The sequence below is a fragment of the Mytilus californianus genome, unplaced genomic scaffold (assembly GCF_021869535.1).
Source record: "Mytilus californianus isolate M0D057914Y unplaced genomic scaffold, xbMytCali1.0.p SCAF_8, whole genome shotgun sequence".
In the NCBI taxonomy this organism is placed as follows: Eukaryota; Metazoa; Mollusca; class Bivalvia; order Mytilida; family Mytilidae; genus Mytilus; species Mytilus californianus.
This window is the reverse complement of record NW_026262734.1, coordinates 26,590,718-26,599,540: the sequence shown is the minus strand read 5'-3', so window position 1 is coordinate 26,599,540 and position 8,823 is coordinate 26,590,718.

Here is an 8,823-nt window from a genome sequence, read left to right as displayed (position 1 = left end):
CAAATCGGCTCGGAGTCAGAATAATGTGTCCAGGTGAGGTGACATGTCTTCCTGCGGAGTGTTACCTTGTGAACTAGCACGTAAAAAATTCGGCTGTTAATATTCATATTAAATTAACATGTTCTCGTCCTGAATATGCATATTAATTTGCCGCTGGACGTTAAGCAGCCATCATCATCATCATCATCATCATCATCATCATCATCTTTCCATAATTTGTGGGTTAGAATTTATGTATTTATTTCCACTATACAAATCCTTGCCGAAATGATCTGTTATGTTTAAAATGGTTGTTATTGATAATTATGTGGGACATAATATAATACAAACGTTATATCATATTACAGATTTCTTTCTAACATCACTTAAATCAAAAAGTAAAGTATGAATACGAAAGGCCTTTAAACTGTTACATGTACCTGAGAAACTATGGGAATCATATTGATATAAAAGTATTGTTGAAGCGTTTTGTTGTATACCGAGGAAATACTAAAGTGGTAATGAAGCGTTATATGTTGCAGTTTTGTATGAAGGACATTCGTTTCTGAGATTTCAAAATATTTAAATATAAAAAAGCTTGTGAACTGATCTACTTTTCGACAGATAAACTCTTATAAAACATCGTAATTATTGTAAAGTAAAGATGGATGGATAGATGACTGTTTAATGTCCAATGGCAAATTAGATACATATGCAGGACGAGAACATGATAATGTGATATGCATATAAAGCCTGCTTTGTACAAGATCAACACACAGAGTCGGATATTTAACCTGCTAGTTCATAAACTAACAGTCCGCGGAAAGACATGAAACCCTACCCGTACACATTATTCTGACTTCGACAAGTCTTTACTTTTACTCCTCAATGCCGCGTGCATCAATTTTCTAGATTTTTTTAAAGCATACTTTATAAAGGTCGGGATACTCATAAGTGACTCGAATCAAAACAGTTGGAAAGCCAAATCAAATACAAATAAAACCGACAATTCTAAAAAGCTGTGCCGAATAAGGCTAATAGTCCAATTTTTACCTTGGGGTAGAAAAAACTTAGTGATTTGAAAAATCAACATTTTATAAAGCGAGCATTTTATTAGCGAGCATCCTTAACGCAATAATTTACTGAAGTCAGCAATTCGTAAAATGAAGGTCTCTTTAATGTTTAGTTAATGTTTTACTGTAGCAACAAATTATTAAACATCAATAATATTCTATCAACTAAGCTTTAACACTGTACGTTAGGTCAAGTTACAGTGAATGGATCATGTCACAGAATTTTTTTACGTTTTGCATGCAGCTGAGAGTATCTTAAACTTTAACTGAAAATCGAAACAGAATGCATTTTTTTTATTTCCTAAAATTTTTATGAATGAATCTTTCTAAACAGATGTCGTTTTGCATTCAAAGTACATACAATCTGCGAAAAGCGTTCTTGAAATTGCCTAAATGCATCAAATCTCGAAGATCAATGCATAGATTTTTCTTGAAAATTGATTTATTATTGATAAAATTCGAATCAATAACTCGAAAAAATATTTCATTTGGTTGATCGGAAACTTTGGCTGCTAATCAACTTTCGAGTTTTGATGTCGAATTTTGCCGATCGTAACCATGACATAAAGCCAACACAGAATCATGGATGTTCAGGTGAGCACGTGTATTATAAGTGAAATGATAAAGCGGTGTTTATTTGTTTAAAAAAAAGTATTTTCCATGCTTTCCTATTTGTTAATTAAACTTTGTCACAACATTTGTTAACTGGTTTGATGTGTTATTTTCTCTCTTTCAGAATAGTTTTATACTATCTTCCTTCTACGTTTGTTTCTTTTCTTTCTTCGATCATTGTTTTTCCTTTCGTACTTCCGCATTGATATTATCGAATAAATGCATATAGATAATCTATCGGTGATTGATATTATCGAATAAATGCATACAGATAATCTATCGGTGATTGATATTATCAAATCAATGCATATAAATAATCTATCGGTGATTGATATTATCGAATCAATGCATATAAATAATCTATCGGTGATTGATATTATCGAATCAATGCATATAAATAATCTATCGGTGATTGATATTATCGAATAAATGCATATAGATAATCTATCGGTGATTGATATTATCAAATCAATGCATATAAATAATCTATCGTGATTGATATTATCGAATCAATGCATATAAATAATCTATCGGTGATTGATATTATCGAATCAATGCATATAAATAATCTATCGGTGATTGATATTATCGAATCAATGCATATAGATAATCTATCGGTGATTGATATTATCGAATCAATGCATATAAATAATCTATCGGTGATTGATATTATCGAATCAACGCATATAGATAATCTATCGGTGATTGATATTATCGAATCAATGCATATAGATAATCTATCGGTGATTGATATTATCGAATCAATGCATATAAATAATCTATCGGTGAAAAGAGTACGGGAAGATAATGATTCAATAGTTTTTGATAAAAATAAGGGTTTTTGTTTTAAAAGAAAGTCTATGTACACATGTTTTAAATTAAAATTAAACATTCACTTATAAAAACATATTCATGGTTTTTGTAAAATTTGAAGGATCACATGACTTTAATATCGAGCTTTATAATCCAAAGGAACGGTACTGATGCTGTGAGAACCCTTGAAACTTAATAAAATTTAAGTTGAAAAACAGCCGCGTGCATTTACCTGTATAATTATGGTAAAATCGTTTGATGTACAATTGGTTTTGGTAAAAATTTACTGTTTATCAATGAGTATGTTGTGTTTAGTTTGACTTACAAAAAGAAGCGGATAAGAAAAAAAATGTATGCAAAATAATATTTAATGTATTGACAGTAAACAAAGCATAGGCAGTGGAATAAAACATTCATTTCCCTTTTCCTCGGGAGATATGAATATTTGCTCACCCTTGAAAAATCATATTTCCCTCGGGCAGAGCCCTCGTGAAATATGAATATTCTTGGGTGAACAAATCTTCATATCTCCCTCCGGCACGGGAAATAAATGTATAATATTCTATTAGCTACCAATACCATGTAATATGACAACAATTACCACAATAAATTCCTTAAGTCTGCCATCATCACCTAAGATCTAAAGGATAAAAAAGTTATGATTTAAGGAAGAGAATAGAGTACAAGCTGATAGAATACTTAGGTGATGATGGCAAACTTAAGGATTTATTGTGTTAACTTTTGTCATATTGCATATCCCTGAAATTAGAACTGAAAGCTTTTCTGATAATCCAGTATCATATTACCGAATTTTATTTAGGATTTAATGATTTCTATAAGAGTTGTCTCCGCTTGCATTAGGACATCGTTGTCGTTGTGCGATGTTAAGTTCGATTGTAAATCTTTCAAATAGTTATCAAAGGTACTAGGATTATAATTTAATACGCCAGACAGACGCGCGTTTCGTCTACACAAGACTCATCAGTGACGCTAAGATCAACATAATTATAAAGCCAAACAAGTACAAAGTTGAAGAGCATTGAGGACCCAAAATTTCCAAAAGTTGTGCCAAATACGGCTAAGGTAATCTATTCCTTGGATAAAAAATTCCTTAGTTTTTCAAAAAATTCAATGTTTTGTAGCAGGAAATTTATAGAAATGACCATATAATTGATATTCATGTCAACACCGAAGTGCTGACTACTATACACTTGAACTCTTTTTTTGTCAACGTACTGTTGAAACGAACACTACCAATTGTCCGTACCAGATGCGCATGTTGACAGTAAATGTCTGTAGAGTGATGCTCGAGGACAAACTATTTGAAAATCCAAAACTTTAACAAATAAAACAAGAATGTGTCTGAGGACACGAATGCTCCGCTCAAGCTTTTGCAATTTTTCAAGATTAAAAGGGGTTTAACTCTAGAACTGTGAATGACTCAATTCTCAAATCCAAAAATTGTCTGCGTGATGTATTTCTTAGCATTGCATATCAGTTTCATAAAATTTAGATCATGTACCTTAAGTGAGAGAGCGGAAACTGAAATATTTGCAATTTTCAAAATTATAAAGGGGGATAGCTCTAGAACGATGGAGACATACTGCCAAAATTTAAAATTTTTCTGTGTGTTGTGGTTCTTAGCATTGTGTATGAGTTTTTAAGATTATGTATAAGTTTTTTAAGATTTGAATTAGAAAAACATAAGTTAGAGTGCGGAAACTGAAAAATTTGCAATTTTCAAAGTTATAAAGTGGCATAACTCTAGAACGGTAAATGACTCACTGCCCAAATTCAGAATCTGTCTGCGTATTGTGGTTCTGAACATTGCATATGAGTTTCATAAAACATGGATCATATAGCTTAAGCTAGAGTGCGGAAACAGAAAAAATAGCAATTTGTAAAGTTATAACGGTTGATTACAAACTACCAAAATTTAAATTCTGTCTGCGAAAGGACGGACGGACGGACAGAAGGACGGCCAAGGGTAACGCTTAATGCCCCATTGTTTACCGCGGGGGCTTAGAAATTGAAAAGCTGATAAAAAAATACAACAAAAAGTGTAACCGAAGCCAGGCAAGGAACTAGAGCTGATGGAGATATACTCCTTAATTTAAAATAATTTCCAAAATTTTGTAACAGCAAATTTCAGTAACACATTTCCGTATTTTGAGGCCAGGCTACTGGGCTGGTGATACCCCTAGGGACTAACAGTCCACCAGCAGAGGTATCAACCCAGTGGTAGAAATAATATTAACAGTACCAATTTGACTGCACCAGATGCGCATTTCGACAATAAACGTCTCTTTAGTGATTTATTCATGTGCGACACAAGTTCAAACCTTAGAATCTTTTATTGTCTCTATGTGAATATGATTAGCGTTTGTTTACTCTTCCTCATAGATATTGTATATTTTCGCTTTAGGGGAAACAGTACTCGATGAAGTGCCTACAACTATTCTTTTTCCGAAAGCATCTAAACTTAAAGGTTTAACAATACCAAATGTGTTGACAGTATCTATAAACGAGATGAGTTCTCCTTTATGATTTAGAATATGTAAGCTGTTGTTCCCTGGATCGCATGCAATTAAGTTTCCCCGAATTGTTTCTGTGACATCAGTTGGCGAAAATATCCTTTCCTGATTCTCTGTATCTGTTTGTCATCCATAGTACCATTGCAGTTCACTATTTGTATCAGATTTAACGGCACAAATACACCTTTCAGCATCGTCTTTCCTATCCCTTTTCATTACAACTGTAACATTTCGTCTTGAGCATGCTATAGCTTTAACTGGGACAAAGGATGTCTCCAAATGAATTTCTGCAACGAGAAGTATTTCGTGAGGTTTCTTGTCAGTAAGTACAGAGGTCCTATTTATTCTGTTGCAATCGGTTTTCTGTGTGGTTGCAATATAAATATTTCCGTAAACCTTCGACGTGTTGACCGCAGTGGGGATCTGTGAATCGCTAAAAGTAAAGAAAGTTTTAACTTTCCAAAACTTGGATATTTTCAAAGTGTCGACAACTTTTAGTGAATAAATATTACAGTCCCCCTCTGCTATTGCAAGTATACGTCCCGAGTTGACCGGCCAGATCAAATGTAATCTCGGGTGCAACATATTCTGGTAAAGAGGCTGTAAGAGATGTATGCTCATTTGTAAAATTTTCAGTGATTGTCAGCCCTACTACATGAGTAGTTTCACACATTTCTACAACATCACTTTTATGCAACACGTTCTCCATATTTTGCTTTATTTGCACCATTTTAGATTTTTTGTGTGTAATTCGTGACGTTAAATTTGAAGTCTCCTGTTGAACTGCTCTCCATTTTTGTTGTAAATCTGAATCAATGTCGTCAATCTGCTGTATCAGCGTGTCCTTAAATGATGCAATCTTTCTTTTTTGTTCGGTGAATTGTTGCTGCTTAGTAGCAAGCGTATTTTGAAGTTCATTTTCTTTTGTAACCAGGTGATTAATATTGTCGTCGTATAGCCTACAGTATGTTTCAAGTTCATCTCTTTTATCTGACATCGCTGAAGTGAGCGTTATAAATCGGTGTCCTTTGTATTCCTCCTGCAAGCACACCTGGCAAACTAGTTCTTGGCATCCTTGACAATAAAGACGACAACGGTCATTGTTATGGGTTCTACAAAAAACAGACGTATCGGCCAATTCTGATGATGTCTAATATGTCTTTTTCAATCAATTCGAATATCAATCATTACAATCCTATCCTTTTGGGAGAAACAGGTAAATGTCTCACTATGAAAAAAAATATTTTAGTCCTTGTTTTGACATTAAGTTCATGTGAAATATTATAATCCTAATCCATAAAACAAATCAATTGCGTAATAAGCATGGTAAAACCAAAAAGAGTTCCTTATGATACTCGTTTAAGATATTAAAACGATAATAAATTCGTGGTGGAAAACCATAAATAATGCATGGATTGTCTTTAAAACGTATGAAGTATTCTTAAGTGCAATAAATAACTAAAATTATGTAATTATGATTTTTTATGAAACTTTAACATGTTTAATATATATAATTTATTGTCTATTTGATTAGTTTGAGATCAAGAGGGTCCCCTATTTTTGTAATGGTCGTGTATATTGTATATTCAGTTATTTTGTTATTACCGAAACTCAAACTCCTGTTTTCCATAGTTGACATATTCATGGTTATAAATGAGTAACATGACCGTCACATTATCGTACAAATAGGCAACTGGAATTAAGCAAACAAAAACTTGTCAGACAATCGTCAGAACAAAACTAATAAATTGAATAAAAAAAAATACATCCCCCAATAAAATAAGAATAAACAACAAATATTGATTAAATCCAAAAGGAATCATGAAATTTCAGCAATATAGGTTGCTATTAGTAAATGCATCCGATTCACATACCACGCCTCTTTTATGGTAATATTTGATATTTATAGATATTTTGTTTTGTTTACCTGCTGGTTTCCAGATATGATCGCCATGTTTCATCTCATGAAGACACAACTTCAAAATTTTATTTTATCATAATAAACTGTTCATTAAGAAACAGATTTTAACAGTAAGTTTTATAAATCGAATTTATATATCAAACTGATACCTTCACAAATACAACTGTTGCCAATATGGCTTATTTTTAAACATTTATAGCACACTATGTAACTAATAATATTGAAACAAAGGGTGTTGTACCATTGCGTATCAACACATTTTAAAAATATCAAGCAGTATTTTTGTTAAAAAAAGCAATAAAAGTGAATACCTATTAAATCTGTTCTAGTTGAGAGATACAATTTTTATGCTCTGACATGACAACTGGTTGGTTAAGCAATGTAATAACTGTTATACAATTGTGCTGTTAAGTCTGGTTGAGTAACATGTCATTCGCTGTAACGCTCTACGAAGAATATCATAAAATAGAAACATATTCTAGTATATTGTTTAAATTTGGATAACCATAATAGCTAAGGTTTCAGTTTGATGTGGTTTTTGCGTTAACTTTAAAAATATCATAGAAAAAGACTTAAATTTAAGTCCTTTTTGGTCAAAAAGCTCCTCATATTTTTAAGTATTTATACATTCTTGGCTTTATCATGTTTAGGTTTGTGAGTTCCTGATGCACAAAACTTATAATTTGTTGTTTTTATATACAATAAAATTGAGAATAGAAATGGGGAATATGTCAAAGAGACAACAACCCGACCAAAGAGCAGACAACAGCCGAAGGCCACCAATGCAACGAGAACTGCCAAGTTGTTGATTTTGTTTTACATTTTTTATGTTCATTTTTAACATCTTGCTCCCACTATTCAAATATCTCACTCCCCCAAGGGTGACTGGGGAATAGAAGTATGGTCACCATTGGTCTTCCTCCGACCGGCAGTAAAACCCGTGCTAAAGTGGGGCGTCCGTTTGGCTGTGCGGGATGTACAAATTTGCAGCCACGTCTGGTCAGAATGGGGACGTTAAATCCGATGCCTCGTGTAAAGAAAGTGCCACGTTCTTTGCACGTTAAGAACCCTTGCAACAACTCTTTGAGGGGTCCGTAGGTGACCTGTTGCAAGGCTAAATTTCTGTCCCTATCCAATATACCCTCATTTCCCGTGGCAGTCTAAATTTCTCCGACCTTAATCCCTTAATCTATTACAGAACCTACCTATTGTATTTATTGTGAACTTGTTCTCGTCCTGAATATGCATGAAATATTTGCCACTGGACGTTAAGCAACCAACAATCAATCAATCAATCAATCAAATATCTCACAAAAAACATCAATGGAAGTATACAATGCGTATATAGACTATCATTTGTCAATAATTAGGAACATGAAATTCCAAATACTCGAGTTGCGCGCGAAATTTCATTAAATAAAAACCACGGAGACAATCATATGTTACCCATTTTTTTATATGTGAAGTCACATGTGTAAGTATACTGAATCTAATAAACATTATATTGTGAGAAATCATATACATTGTAATATCATCGAATTTTACTGCCAGTACCATAAAATGTGAAGGGATATTCGTATTCAATAACCTCTGCCTAGACTATTTGATTTTTTGTTATGAACATTTAATTTTGTCCAACAAAAAAAGACTTAGATTACTGTCTTCCATATTTATTTTTCGGTTATTGTTTTTATAAAAAATCAGGCCGTTGGCTATTTTCTTTTGAATTGTTTCAGATTTTATCATGTCGGAATCTCTAATAGCTTAAAATGCGGTATTCGTTTTGCTCATTGTTGAAGGTCTTACGGTGACCCATAGTTGTTTATATCCCCGTACTTTGGTCCCTATTAAAAAGGAAACGTTTTTTTCTCGTCATTCTATATTATCTGCT